This window comes from Mesoplodon densirostris, chromosome 14 (genome assembly GCF_025265405.1).
Source record: "Mesoplodon densirostris isolate mMesDen1 chromosome 14, mMesDen1 primary haplotype, whole genome shotgun sequence".
NCBI lineage: Eukaryota > Metazoa > Chordata > Mammalia > Artiodactyla > Ziphiidae > Mesoplodon > Mesoplodon densirostris.
In genome coordinates this window covers 44,478,533-44,494,951 of record NC_082674.1, presented here as the reverse complement: position 1 = coordinate 44,494,951, position 16,419 = coordinate 44,478,533, and the positions used below count along the sequence as shown (strand labels likewise).

Genomic DNA, 16,419 nt, shown 5'->3' with positions numbered 1-16,419 from the left:
TACTGAAAATTATACACAATGCTTCCATGTTCTGGAACTTAATTACCTGCCAACATTCAGTTCCAGAGGATGCTGGGGTATATAGTAAGTTTTCTGTGGTGCCATGTATCTAGCTAAAAGTGAACAATTCTATTCCTATGGAAGAAGGGGAACATGAATATTTGGGACAAATTTGGATCCCATATTTTTTGGCCATACTCTCTTCCTTCTTAGAGAGGTAGCCCTGAATCCTATTAAGCTACTAATTCCAGTTCAAAGTCCAGGATCTCTGGGAGATAGGCAAACCTATCCATCAGGTCTGGATATGATGCCTTATGTTCTGGTGGCCCCAAAACTAAAAGACAAGTTGTCTTCCATAAACACATCCAATGTTCAATAGTGGAGAAGGAAAAGGCTAATTTCAATAAAAGCTTCCATTCAGAAATGGGGAGAATGGGGAACACCCATCAGTCACTGGTCCTTAGAAATTGCAAATTCCCTATGGGCTGGAACAGTATGGGATAAGTTCCTTGATTAGCCACCTGGACCCCTAGTTCTTTGGAAGGAACTCCCTTATCCATTATCCTCCATGGTTCTGGCTTTGCTCCTGGGAAGTTTTTTCATTTCCATTTACCTCCAAGGACACCTCTGAGGACAACAATGGGTACTAAGCTTTTACTGAGGGTCTTGAAACTTTTTCACATCACTTACTGCTTTTGCTGTCTTGGAGGGGGTGGGGAGCTCAGGAATTGTATTTTGAAGGCTAGATTGTTATAGACCTGTATTTTCCAAAGATAGCTGTAACAATACCTCTCATCACACCAATTCTTCTTACAGCCTTGCTATTTCCCCATCAAGAAGTAAAGTCTGAGTCCCCTTCTTCTTGAAACTTGGAACTTTTTGACTGCCTCGACCAATAGCATAGAGCAGAATGGCACCATGTGACTTCCAAAGCTAGGTCATAAAAGATGATACGGCTTTTACCTGACTCTCTAGTGGACTTGCTCCTTGGAAACCAGCCACCATGTTTTAAGGAAGGCCAGGCCACATGGAGGGGTCACATGCAGTATTGGGGCTCATGGACCTAACTGGAAGTTATTAGGCAACAGCCAGCATCAACCACCACCAGACACATGAATGAGGAAACTGTTAAGATGACCTCAGCACCAGCCACTGTCTGGTCTCAACTACATGAGCGACTCTAAGTGTGAACCACCTGACTGAGCACAGTCATCTCCCAGAACTGTGAGGAATGATGATAATAACAATAAAGGATTGTTGTAGTTCCACACTACTAAGTTAAAGGTGGTTTTAGGCAGCAAAAAGTAATTAATACAAGGCATATGCAGACTGGGCATGAAGATTTCACCAATACAATTCTCTGAACACAAAACAAAACAGAAAAAACAGGCTTTCAAAGTATTCACTTTTGGTGAATTCCATGTGTAAATGACCACAGTCAAAGTTCTTGAATAAACCTAGTTTTTAAGACTATGATATTTAAGACTTTTGATCTCCCCTCCCCTACCCCTCATGTTAACGGTGACTAGCTGAAATAATGCATCAAGGGTGAAGGAAACACCCTTAACATCACCTTTGCCAGTATGTTCAGTCTTTATAGGGTGGGCATAAATGTAATCTGCTGGAGTCTTTAACTTCTCAGCTACCCCACCTCCCAGTCTCCCTCTGCTGCTTCAAAATGAGATACTGAAGCTGTAAACTTTTTCAACCTAGCAATGTTCTGAATCATTGAACTCTCAATAAACCTAGATTTCAGGGCATAGGTAGAGGGTGCCTCCCTTAGCAAAGTGATAAATTCCCTTCCATCTCTGCATGCTGGCTGGCTCTGGCCCGAGTTTAACTTTTTCTTGTAGATCTTCGCTAAAAGTGGAAAGAAGCAGCCAACAATCGCCAACCAGGATTCTGAATCTTTTCTATCATTTCCCCTAGAGCTACAGCCTTGTTGGGCATGTGATCTGCCTTGCAAGGTGAACAAGTTTCAGTTTGACTAAGAATTATGACTGCCCAAAAGCTGTGCCGTCATAAAACAGGGTCACTAAATTTTTACTCTGCAGTAACTGTATCCTTATCACCAGGTGTCTACCGCATCCATTAAATCAAAGCCCCCTCACCTTTCTTTTTTTAAAGTTCTATCATTTTCAGCACCCACTTCTAGGTATCTAACCTTCTAAATCATTTTGGATTAGATCCAGCTGTGAGTAACAGCTAACTCAAAATAACAGTGCCTTACACAAAATAGAATTCTTTCTCTGTGTAACATAGAGGACCAGAGGTAGGAAATTCAGGATTTGTATGGTAGTTCCATGACTGTCAAGACTCAGCTTCATCTATCTTGATGCTCTGACATTCTTACCCTGCTGCCTCATGATCCAGAAGAGCTGCTTGAGCTCTAGTCATCATGCCCACTTTCTCGCCAGGAGTAAGGGAAAAGGGAGCAAAGAAGAGTATGCCCTTTTTCTTTAATGGTTATTATTATTGACAGAATTTGCACACACAGCTTCCACTTATATCCCATTTGCCAGCAGTTAGTCACCTGGCTATACTTAACTGAGAGGGAAGATGGGAAATGTATTTATTTTGGGTGGTCATGTACCCAGAGTAGCTCTTACATCCTCTTTTAAATCACTTAGCTCTGTTTTATATTTCCTTTATCTAGTTTTCTCATGCATTTAAACTTTTAAATGAACTGTGCTATGCGAGGAAAACGTTACTGGGACTTAATCAGAAAGGAAGCATTTTAAGATGATAAAGCTAAGAAAATCAAGTCTTTCCTGTGTCCTTGGGATCTGGACTCCCAGGACCTTACTCACCCCTGGTAACTAAATCCCCCATACCGACCCTCATTAACCATTCTCAGAGAAAGCATTGGTCCTCCCAGAAGGATTTATTATTTAAGTTTTGTGGAGGCAATTAGAAGTTTATAGTAAGATTTATATTTGATAAGAGCCCCAGTGGCCTTTTCTATATTTCAGCTAAATAACCTGACCAAGGTTGTTTACCCCTCACAGTTTAACAAACTTCGTCAAATCTGACACTAGAAGAACAAGTTCTGTTTACTCCAATGAAAGCTCCTTTTTGCTTATCAACAATAAGTTGATATGAGATAATGACTTTTCTCTCATTATATCTAAGAGAAAGACTAATGAGGTATTCAGGTGATCAAAACTCACCAAATTCATTCATTTCAAAAATGTAAACTGAGGACTTATTATGTAATAGCACTAGTTGTTGGGGATATAGAGTGATAAGCAAAGCAGTCCCTGTCTTGACTGTGATAGGCTGAATAATGGCCCACAGAGATGAGTCCAAGTCCTAATCCAGGGAGCCTGTGAATATGTTACCTTACATGGCAAAAGAGATTTTGCAAATGTGATGAAGTTAAGGATCTTGAGATGGAAGATTACCCTGGATAATCTGGGTGGGCTCTAAATGCAATTACAAGTGTCCTTTATAAGAGGAAGGGAGAGGGAGGTTTGAGAGAAGAGGAGGAAAGTAATGTGATGATGGAAGCAGGGGTAGAAAAGACAATGTGATGCAGAGCCATGAGCCTAGGAGGGAACAGCCTCCAGAGGTGGGGAAAAGCAATGAAAAGCATTCTCCCCTAGAGCCTCCAGTGGGAGCGTGTCCCTACTCACACCTTGGTTGCAGCCTAGTGAAACCAACTGCTAACTTCTTGTCTCTAGGACTGTGAGAGACTATGTTTCTGTTGTTGTAAACCACCAAGTTTATGGTCATTTGTTACAGCTACAGGAAACAAATACACTGCCTTTCAGAGAGTTGACAATCTAGTGGGTTAGAAGGCAGTTAAAATGAAGGATGAAATGATACCTAATCATAACCTTATCAAAGCAATATGGGTTAGTGTTGGTAAGACAGTGGGGGAGGGCAAACTGAGAAATAGATGGAAACCCTGAGTTTCTAAAAGTCATTCAGTCTCTATGAAGTGGAGAATGCTTTTATGGAGGTGAGGGATTGCGGTAAGAAATGAGGCTGAATGAACCATTAAGCAGGTGCTACATGATGAAGGCACAAGTCATGCTGAGGAGTTTGGGCTTTGTTCTTTGGCTTGGGGAGCCATTCAAGAGTTCTGAGCAGAGTTGTAGTATTATCAGGTCTGCATTAAAACAAAACAAAAGAAAACAAGAAACTTCTCAGGCTGTAGGATGGGTTATTGGAAAGCTCCTAATTCCATGTCACTCTTTTTGGGACCCATTCTTGGACCTTTGAGGTCCATAGCACACATTATACTTTAATACTACATAATTTCTTTCTTTATTACTTATTTATTTATTTTTTATTATTATTTTAAAGATATTGTTCTCCCCACCCCACCTTGGAAAGTAAGTTTTATGAGGGAAGAAATTTTGTCTGTTTTGTTCTTTATTCCTAGTGCCTAAAACATTTTCTGGCACATAGTAGGTGTTTAATAACTGGTACTTGTGTGGATGAGTAAGTGAATGCTGTGTTGACGACAGTTTTATTTGGAGACATTTCTGTGTTTCTCATTCAGGTTTGGAAGCTCATTTGACATTCACAGCTTGCAACTGAGAACCAATTAAGTCTGCTGCCGTGTTCCATTTTAGACAAAAGAAATATGTGACACTGAAAGGGTAGTGTGTAAGCAATGAGCGTCAGTACATCTAAATATATGCCGAAAAAATAAACTTACATGACATACCTATTTAAAATGATTGTGTTTACTCTCTAACCTGGAGCTTCCTACTGGGTTTGCCATGCATGCTAAGATACTGATCCCCTCATCCCTTAGGAAGGCTGGGTGACTGGAACTCCCAGGCAGCTCTCTCTAAAGGGAGCAGTCTTGTCTGGGGCATCTCAAAGCGGGAGCCAAGAGCAGAGAGTCTGGCAGTACATTCCCTGAGTGTACTGGGGACAATGAAGGACCTCAGATACTCATCTGGCATGGCTGCTGTACTAGGGCATGCCTGTTGCTTCAACATCTCCTCTGTCAACCTGCTGCAGAGCATTCTGCTGTCTATCATGCATAAGAAGTCCATGTACTACTGGGTGGTCTTGTGCTCTAGGTGTACTGGCCAAGGGTGCAGTTTCAGGTGATGCCATTTGGGGTTAAGGAGGCTCATTGGGGGCTCCTTGTGACTGCACTTCCAGACAGGAATCCAGAAACTCCTTCTTGTCCAGTACTAGCTACTTCTGTCCATTCTCCGTAGATGGGTCCTATTAGTGTGTCCAAACTAGCTGTAGGGATCTGTTTTACTAATATATGTGTTCTGCAAATCAGGGCTTCGTCATTATTTTGAAATACTTGATATGAAAAGTTCAATTGGATTTAAAAATCTCTTCATGTTGTAAGGAATTGTACAGTTACATTTGTCAATGAAAGAGCTCTTAAATTCTTTAAATATAATTTCAGCTGTTGTAAAATTTTGAATGTTTGCATAAAAAGATTCACAGTTAAAAAAATCATCTGGTAAAAATAAAACTTCTCTCTGCAGTGCCCATCAAAATTGTATAGAGATCATCATTAAAATGTCTTGAACAGGAATTGAATAAAACCATTCAAACTATAGAAATGCACATAACTTGTTAATTCAACTTTTTTTTCTGTTGTTGTTGTTAAAAAACCCCAAAATGTATTTATTTAATATACTCATCACAAGGGCTTAACCAGACACTTAATTTAAAAAACAGAAACAAAACACAAATGACACCACAGATAAGATACAGGGTCCTGTACAGAAATCGAGGAAAGGACAGACCATCTAAGGGAAAAAAAATAAAAAGACAACAGAAGGAGAGCTGCACATCCTGGGTCAGGGCTCTTGGCTGGAGACCTGCTTTGAGTACGTTTCTTGCAGGTACTTCTTAAAGGCTGTGGGGTTTTTCCAGAGCTCAGCGGCACGTGTGTTCAAAGGGCTATCGATGTTGGGTTCTCCGAGCAGGCTCTGGATGGAGAGCAGGATGGTCCTGACGTCGTACAGGGCGGACCACTTGTCTTTCAGGATGTCCAGGCAGATGTTACCCTGGGTGTCCACGTTGGGGTGGTAGCAGGGCGTGAGGAACTTTACCGTGGGTGCATTGTAAGGGTAGCCACTGGGGAACTCCAGGGACAGTTTATACCTCAGGTCTTCATATACTGTGCCAGCTGCTCCATGGATGGTCCCCACCCATTTGAAAAGGTTGTCTGATTCAGGGAAGGCAGAAATTCCTTTATCACCAGACATCATGAGCGCCATCAGTTCCTGCTGTAGCCTCTTGCCCACGGGGCCCCCGGGCGGCGCCCCCGCTGGGCTCGGCTCCTTTACGGGCGGCAGCAACGCTGGCGGCAGCTGGGTCGCGGTTCTGGGAAGCCATCCGGGTGGCGGTGAGGAGACAGGAACTCAGACTACACTGAGACCGCGGCTGCAACTGCCTGTTTTTGTTTTTTAATGGTTAAAATGGCTTCATTAAAAATGTTTAGGGCCTCCCTGGTGGCGCAAGTGGTTGAGAGTCCGCCTGCCGATGCAGGGGATACGGGTTCGTGCCCCGGTCTGGGAGGATCCCATATGCTGCGGAGCGGCTGGGCCCGTGAGCCATGGCCGCTGAGCCTGCGCGTCCGGAGCCTGTGCTCCGCAACGGGGGAGGCCACAACAGTGAGAGGCCCGCATACCGCAAAAAAAAAAAAAAAAAAAATGTTTAAAGATTTTAACTGGAAGTTTTATAAGAATTCTATGTTTAATACCCTCCCTAAATTTTTGCATTTTATTTTTCTTACCTTAATAATATGAGGAAAAGGTAATGACTTTCTAATCAGGACTCATATAGAGGTCTCTCAGTCTCCTTCAATTTACCTCAGTGTACTGCACAAATATTATCATTTTCTTGGTGTTCTTTGGCTTGAAAAAAGTTGGGGAGTACTACCTTATGCTGTCTGTTCCTTCTTTTCTCGATCAGGTAGACCTCTCTGATCTTAACAAGGAGCAACTCAACTCAGCCTATGAAAAAGGCCAGGAGAGTTGGCTCTGCTATTTTCAGGTCAGAGATGCTGTCAGGCAGGACAGACAAAGCCCTTCTCTTCTGACTTATGAACTTTTGGATTACTCATACTATTAACAGGCTGGCTAACGGGAGGCAGATACCATGCCCCAAATTCACTGATACAATCCATCCTTTTAAAATTTCGAATGCAAATCTTTCCTTTTATCATCTTGCTAATTGTCCTCTATATTAACTTATTCTCCATTCTTCTTTTTTACTTGTGATTACAGGATGTCAGAACTGAACACTCACTTCTTTTTTTTTTTAATTTTTTTTACGGTACGCGGGCCTCTCACTGTTGTGGCCTCTCCCATTGCAGAGCACAGGCTCTGGACGCACAGGCCCAGCGGCCATGGCTCACAGGCCCAGCCACTCCGTGGCATGTGGGATCCTCCCGGACCGGGGCACAAACCTGTGTCCCCTGCATCGGCAGGCGGACTCTCAACCACTGCGCCACCAGGGAAGCCCCTCACTTCTTTTTTTATCATGTCTAATTCTCCTTGTGTTACTGACCAAGACACTTGTTCTTCTTGAGGGTTGAATCATGCTATCTAATTCTCCTGATAAAACACATCATAATTTTATAAAAAGAAACATGCAAGCTATTCCCAAATGTGCATTTTCTTATAACTATGTCTATTCTTTTAAAAAATCTCTAATCAAATACATTTTATACATTCATTATTTAATCCAATATATTTCCCTTCCCTTGATCAGTACATTTCCCTTTGGTTAGTGCTGCCAATCAGACTTTAGGCCTGGGGAAGGAGAAATCTGGTTCCTGGTAATATTCAGAAGTCTAGTATATTACCCATCGTTTCTGATCTAAAATTGTGTTCTGAACTTGCTAATCCCAATCAAAAGAGTAACCAAGGCAGAAGATAGGTGAACAGTTAAGGCAATGTGTAGCTACTAAATGTTTTTTTGAAATCCAAAGATAATCTCAATTATTCTCCTTTGAGTCTTATTTTTTTCTAACTACTGTATTGCTCTCTATATAAGACCTCATTCGTCTCGATCAGACTGACATTCAGTTTCATAAAACAGCCTGCCTCTAATTACACCTAAAAGGTTGACAAAATTAGAATACATTCTCTCTTCTCATTATCCATCTAAAAGGGAAATTCACTTTGTGAAGATGTAATTTTACTTTTCCTTTTGAGTAACAAGTGAAGGTTCATTGAAATGTGAGGAGTGGCAGCATAATTTTCTCTTATGTTATCTATACAGCATTTGCAGCTAAATTATTTTCTGAATAAATTTTATTCACAAAGGAGACCATAGCTTGCTTTTCACATTTTTATGACCTAACATGCCATGAGTGTTCCCCAATGCATTGTTTTTTTTTTTTTTTTTTTTTTTTTTTTTTTGCGGTATGCGGGCCTCTCACTGCTGTGGGCTCCCCCGTTGCGGAGCACAGGCTCCGGACGCGCAGGCTCCGGACGCGCAGGCTCAGCGGCCATGGCTCACGGGCCCAGCCGCTCCGCGGCATATGGGATCCTCCCAGACCGGGGCACGAACCCGTATCCCCTGCATCGGCAGGCGGACTCTCAACCACTTGCGCCACCAGGGAGGCCCCCCCAATGCATTGTTAAAGGCATGCCTGCAAGGTCCAATTCCTTTAGTCAGAGTCCCACACTAAGAACAGTTCTTTGTGGAGGAGGCCCTTTGTCATGTTGTGCGGATGTTGGAAAACAGCTGATTGGTGACAGAGCTGGACACAGCAATTCTGGTTCCTAGAGGTTTGGCTTTCTTCCAAGTACTATTAGGATCAGAGCTGATTTATAGGAAGCAATTTGATTGGAGGCATATTCCATCAAATCTGAGTGTTCCTGTCACTGCGGTCTATGGACCATGCTATCAGAATCACCAGGCATGTGTTAAACATGCAGATTTCCGAATCCATTCCAAACTGTGTAAATGAGACTGTTTGGAGGTGGGATTGGGAAATCTGAACTTTTAAAAGCACTTCAGGGGATTCTTTCTTTTTTAACTAATTTTTTAAATTTTTAAATAATTTTAGATTGACAAGCAGTTATAAGAAATAATACACAGAGACCCTTTGTATCCTTTCCCAGTTTCCCCAATGGTACCATCTTGCAAAACTTTAGTATATTATGATAACCAGGATATTGATACTGATACAGTCAAGACACAGAAAAGTTGAGGATCCCTCAAATTGCCCCTTTTATAGCCACCCCTACTTCCCTTCCATCGCCACCCGCTTCCATCACCCGCTGGGATCCACTAATCTGTTTTCCCTTCCTGTAATTTAATCATTTCCAGAATGCTATATAAAAGGCATCTTATGCATCCTTTTGGGATTGGCTATTTAACTCAGGGTAATTCTTTTTAGCTTCATCCAGCTTGTTGCATGTAACAATGGTTTGTTCTTTTTTGTTACTGAAAAGTTTTCCATGGTATGGAGGTTTCTCGTCTGCTTAATTTTTGACCCATTGAAGGGCATTTCCAGTTTCTAGCTATTATGAATAAAGCTGCTGTAAACATTTGTGTAAGGTTTTTGTGGAACATAAGTCTTTATTCCTCTGGAATGAATGTCCAATCATGGAACTGCTGGGTAGTATGGTGGTTGCAAGTTTAGTTTTTTAAAAAAGAAAGTTGCCAAACTTTTCCAGAGTGGTTGTACCAATTTTACATTCCCACCAGCAATGTTTAAGTGATCCAGTTTCTTTGCATCCTTGCCAGAATAAGGTATTGTCACTGTATTTTATTTTAGCCATTCTGATAGGTGCGTGATGACGTTTCACCGTGGTTTAACTTGTATTCCTTAATAGCTAGATGTTGAACCTCTTTTCATGTGTTTATTTGCCATCTGTATATTCTCTTTGGTCAAATATCTATTCATGTCTTTTGCCTATTTTCTAATTGGATTTTTAAAGACTTTTTTTTAAAAAAGGAAGTTTACTGTTAACAGCAAAATTGAGGGGAAGGTACAGAGATTTCCCATGTACCTCCCATGCAAGCAGAGCCTCCCCCATTATTGACATCCCCCACCAGAGTGGTACATTTGTTATAATTGATGAACCTCCACTGATACATCATGATCATCCACCGTCCATAGTTTGCATTATGGTTCACTCTTGGTATGGTATATTCTATGGGTTTGGACAAATGTACAGGGACATGAATCCATCATTATAATATCACACAGGGTATTTTTACCACCCTAAAAACTTCTGTACTTCACCTATTTGTCGCTCCTCTCACCCCCCAACCTCTAGCAACCATTGATTTTTCACTGTCTATAGTTTTGCCTTTTCCAGAATGTTATATATTTGGAATGATGCAGTATGTAACCTTTTCAGATTGGTTTCTTTCGTTTAGTAATACACATTAAGTTCCCTTCGTGTCTTTTCATGGCTTGATAGCTCATTTCTTTTTAGCACTGAATAGCATTCCATTGTCTGGATGTACCTCAGTTTATTCATCTTGTTTGCTTCCAAGTTTTGGCAATTATGCATAAAGCTGCTATAAATATCTGTGTTCAGGTTTTTGTGTGGACATAAGTCTTTAGTTCATCTGGGTAAATACCAAGGAGCACCACGGCCGCAACATATGGTAAGAGTGTGTTAAGTTTTGTAGAAACCACCAAACTGCTTTCCAAAGTGGCTGTACCATTTTGCAGTTCCACCAGCAATGTATGAGAGTTCCTGTTGCTGCACATCCTCACCAGCATTTGGTGTTACCAGTGTTCTGGATTTTGGCCCTTCTAATAAGTGAGTAGAGTTATATTGTTTTAATTTGCATTTCCTTGATGAAATACGATGTAGAGCATGTTTCATATGCTTACTTGCCATCTGTATATCTTCTTTAATGAGATATCTTTGGGTATTTTTTTCCTGTTGAGATTTGAAAGTTCTTTATATATTTTATACAGCCCTTTTTTGTTCCATATGTGGTTTGCACATACTTTCTCCCAGGCTGTATATTGTCTTTTCATTTTTTTCCCAAGGTCTTTTACAGAGTAAATATTTTTAATTTTGATGAAGTTGAACTTGTCAGCTTTTTCTTTTATGGATTGTGCTTTGGTGTTAAGTTGGAGAAATCTGCCTACCTCTAGTGAGGTTGTATAGTTGTATTTTTTATATTTAACTCTGTGATCCATTTTGACTTAATGTTTGTATAAGGAATGAGACTTTGGTCAAGATTTTTTTTTTCCCTTTGAATGCACCTTTTGTTGAAAAGGCTACCTTTGTACCTTTGTCAACAATCAGTTGGATATATTTGTGTGGGTCTATTTCTGGGTTTTCTATTTTGTTCCATTGATCTATGTCTCTCTGACAGCACCACACAATCTGGATTCAGGTAGCTATATGATAAGTCTTAAAATCTGTTGGACAGATTTCTTCCATATTATTCTCTCTTTTCAAAATTGTTTTAGTAATTCTAGTCCCTTTACCTTTCCATATATGTTTTATAATAACCTCGTCTACATTTACAAAAATCTTGCTGAGATTTTGATAGGAATTGCCTTAAACCTATATATTAATTTGGTGAAAATAGACATTTTTACTATTTTGAGTTTTCCAATCCATGAACACATCTCTCTGTTTGTTTAGATATTTTTTGAGTTCTTTCATCAGCATTTAGTAGTTTTTAGCACAGTAGTTTGTTCATGTTTAGTTAAACTTACACCTAGCTTATTGTTATTATTATTATTATTATTATTATTATTATTTTTTTTTGCGGTATGCGGGCCTCTCACTGTTGTGGTCTCCCCCGTTGCGGAGCACAGGCTCCGGACGCGCAGGCTCAGCGTCCATGGCTCACGGGCCCAGCCGCTCCGCGGCATATGGGATCCTCCCAGACCGGGGCACGAACCCGTATCCCCTGCATCGGCAGGCGGACTCTCAACCACTTGCGCCACCAGGGAGGCCCTGTTATTATTTTTTGGTGATTGTTAGTGGTATTTCTAATTTTGTTGTCTACACGTCCATTGCTAGTATTATATAGACGTCTTATTGATTTTTGTATATTTGTCTTGTATCCTGTGATCTCACCAAACCGACTTATTTGTTCTAGGAGGTGTTTTTGTTTTTGTTTTGTTTTGTCTTTTTTGTAGGTCCCTTGGAAGTTTCTATATAGACAAACATGTCATCTGAAAATAGGGACAGTTTTACTTCTTCCTTTCCAATCTGTATGCCTTTTATTTCCCTAATATAATGACTAGAACTTCACTATTGTGAAGAGGAGCAGTGAGAGTGGGCATCCTTACATTGTGCCCCAATTTAGGAGAAAAGCATTTTAGTCTTGCACCATTAAGTATAATGCTTTTTGTAGGCTTTTTGTAGATGCTGTTTATCAAGTTGAGGATGTTACCGTCTATTCCTATTTTTCTGAGAGATTTTACTATTAATGGGTATTAAATTTCATCACATGCTTGTACTCTTCTTTTTTTCAGTTTATATATAATTGAATTATATCTCAAATACTTTTTCTTCATTGAATTATATGATATTGTGGTTTTTCTTCTTTAGACTGTTTATATGGTAGATTACACTGATTAGTTTTCAAATACTGAGTCAGCTTTGTGTTCCCCTACAACCCCTACTACAACCCCTACTCTTTGTGTTTAATTCTTTTTATATTTTATTACATTCTATTTGCTAATATTATGTTAAGGGGTTTTGCATCTATATCCATGAAGGATGTTGGTCTTCAGTTTCCTTTTTTTTTTTTGTATTGGTATAAAGGTAATACCAGCTTCCTAAAATGAATTGAGAAGTATCATTTTCTCTTCTGCTTTCTGGAAGAGATCATGAAGAATTGGTATTAATTCTTCTTTTAACATTTGGTAGGATTCTCCAGTGAAACCATCTAGGCCTGGAGATTTCTTTTTTGTGAGTATCTGAATTAGGAATTCAATTCCTTAACAGTTCATAGGGCTAGTCAAATGATCTCTTTCATATTGGGTATGTTGTGATAATTTGTGCTTTTAAAGAAATTGGTCTATTTCACCTAAGTTGCAAATATATGTGCATAGAATTGTTTGTAGCATTTCCTTAGACATACTTTTTGAAGTCTGCAGGGTCTGTAGTGATATTCCCTGTTCCATTCCTCATATTGGTAATTTGTATCTTCACTTTAAAAAATTTGTCAGTCTTGTTAGAAGTTTATTTTATTAATCTTTTCACAAAACCAACTTTTTGCTTCATTAATTTTCTCTACTGTTTTTCTATTTTCAATTTCATTGATTTCTGCTGTTTATCATTTCCTTCTTCCTGCTTGCATTCAGCTTATTTTGCACTTCTTTTTTTAGGTTCTTGAGGTGGGAGTTTAGATTATTTTCTAGTCTATGTATTTAGTATATAAATTTGGCTTTAGTACTGCTTTAATGATACCCCACAAACTGTAATATGCTAAATTTTCATTTTCATTCATTCCAATGTATTTTTTCAGTTCCCTTAAAACTTCCTTTTTACTTCTGGATTATATATAAATGTGTTCATTAGTTTCCAGTCATCTTCCTGTTATTGATTTCTAATTTGATTTCATTGTGGTCAGGGAGCACACTTTGTATGATTTCAATTATTTTAAATTTGTTAAATGTTGTTTTATGGCTGGGATATGGTCTATCTCGGGCCATGGTTACTGGAAAATAATGTGTATTCTCCTTTTATTGGGTGGAGTGTTCTGTAAATACTGATTAGATACTGTTGGTTGATGGTGTTATTGAGGTCTTCTATATCTTTGCTAATTTTATTTCTAGTTGTTCTTTTAATTGTTCAGAGAGGATTGTTGAGCTATCTAACTATAATTGTGTATCTGTCTATTTCTTCTTTTAGTTTTACTAGTTTTGCTTCGCATATTTTGTAGCTCTCTTGTTTGATGCATATACATTTAGGGTTGCTATGTTTTTTTGGAGGGTTGACACCTTTATCAGTAAATCTCTCTCTCTACCTTGGTAATTTTCTTTGCTTTGAAGTCTACTTTATTTGATATTTATATAGCCACTTGTGCTTTCTTTTGATTAGTGTTTTCATGGTACATCTTTTTCCATTCTTTTACTTTCAAACTGCCTGTATAATTCTATTTAAAGTGAATTTCTGGAGAAGTTCCCAGCAATTTACAAACATTCACAGCATATAGTTGGGTCATATTTTTAAATCCACTCTGTCAATTTATGTCTTTTAATTGGTATATTTAGACTATTTACATTTAATATAATTATTGGTGTTAGAGTTCAATTCTGCTATTTTAATTTTTGCTTTATATTTGTTCTTTTTTTTGGTTTCTCTCTTATTTTTCATGCCTTTATGTGGTCACTTGAAGATTTTTTAGAATTCCATCTTGATTCATCTATAGCGTTTTTTTTTAAAGATGTCCTTGGTATATTAAATATTTATTTAGTTGGCTGTGCTAGGTCTTAGTCGCGGCATGCAGGATCTCTTTGTTGTGGCACACGGGATCTTTTAGTTGAGGCAAGCAGCATCTAGTTCCCCGACCAGGGATCGAACCCATGCCCCCTGCATTGGGAGTGCAGAGTGTTAACCACTGGACCACCAGGGAAGTCCCTATAGTGTGTTTTTGAATTGAAGTATAGCTGATATACTATATATGTTACAGGTGTACAATAAGTATAAGTATTCACTATAAGTATACTTATATAAGAAAGGTTATACTCCATTTATACTTATTATAGATATTGGCTATATTCCATGTGTTGTACAATATATCCTTGTAGCTTATTTTATATATAATAGTCTGTACCTCTTTTTTTTTTTTTTTTTTTTTTTTTTTTTGCGGTACGCGGGCCTCTCACCGCTATGGCCCCCCCATTGTGGAACACAGGCTCTGGACGCGCAGGCTCAGCGGCCACGGCTCATGGGCCCAGCCGCTCCGTGGCATGTGGGATCTTCCTGGACTGGGGCACAAACCCATGCCCCCTGCATCGGCAGGCAGACTCTCAACAACTGTGCCACCAGGGAAGCCCTAGTTTGTACCTCTTAATCTCCTACCCCTTTATCGCCCCTCCCCCTTCCCTCTCTCCACTGGTAACCAGTAATTTCTTCTGTATATCTGAGTCTGTTTCTTTTTTTGTTGTTATATTTACTAGTTTGTTGCATTTTTTAGATTACACATATAAGGGATATCATACAGTATTGTCTTTCTCTATCTGACTTATTTCACTTAGCATAATACCCTCCAAATCCATCCATGTTGTTGCAAATGGCAAAATTTCATTCTTTTTTTGGCTGAGTAGTTTTCCATTGTATATGTATCATCATAATAATGATATTAGAACGTTCTCTAACATGATATACAAAAATAAACTCAAAATGGATTAAAGACATAAATGTAAGACCAGAAAACATAAAACTCCTAGAAGAAAACATAGGCAGAACATTCTTTGACATAAGTCATAGCAATATTTTTTTCAGATCCGTCTCCTAAAGCAAAGGAGATAAAAGCAGAAATAAACAAATAGGACCTAATTAAACTGAAAAGCTTTTACACAGCAAAGGAAACCATTGACAAAAGGCAACCTACAGAATGGGAGAAAATATTTGTAAATGATATGACCGATAAGGGGTTAATAACCAAAATATATAAACATCTATAGTGTTTTTGAGTGTATCTCTTTATATAGCTCTTTTAGTGGTTGCTCTAGATATAACATTATACACACAAAACTTATCAGAATCTACTGGTGTCATCATTTTGCCAGTTTATGTGCAGTATAGAAACCTCACTTCTGTTTACATTTTTATCCTCCCTTGTTTATAATACGTAAAAATAATTATAGTATAGATGAACTTATTATCATATAACACTTTATAATAAAATTACCTTAGATTATTCTTTTATATACATTTAGAACCACATTAGATGGTTACAATTTTTGTTTCAACCATCAACATAATTTAGAACTTTAGAAGAGAGGGAAAGTCTATTGTATTTACCCATATTTCTGCTTACCAAGTTCTTTATTCCTGATTGTTTTAGTTCCCACCTGTTGTAATAAATCACCACAAATATTTTGGAATAAACAACACAAATTTATTTTCTTTCAGTTCTAGAGGTCTGAAGTTTGAAATAAATTTCACTGGGTTAAAAGCTGAGGCATCAGGAAGGCTGCATTTTTTTCCTGAAGGTTCTTGAGGAGAATCTGTTTCCTTCACTTTTCCCACTTTTGGTGGCCACCTGCATTTCTTGGCTTGTTTTGTCTTTCTACTCCGGCAAGGTGCAACTCTAAAATTTTGTTGTTTTCCCCAACCCAAGTGAGGATCTGTGCTTCTGGCTAATAAATTCCCAGGTAGATATCCATGAATCTTGCTCTATTTTCACTTTCCCTGGAACTCAGTCCCTCCAGTTATGATCAATGACACTGCCATCACTTTCTCCTGAGACATAGTTTATCTCTATGTGTTCTAGTTCCTAAGACAAGATTTCTGGTTTTTTGTT

General features: G+C 38.9%; 1 pseudogene; it reads right to left on the bottom strand.

The window, feature by feature from the left end:
- Positions 1-5,642: 5,642 nt before the first annotated feature.
- LOC132501887 (ubiquitin-conjugating enzyme E2 C-like) lies at positions 5,643-6,342 on the bottom strand (annotated as a pseudogene).
- Positions 6,343-16,419: the final 10,077 nt, after the last annotated feature.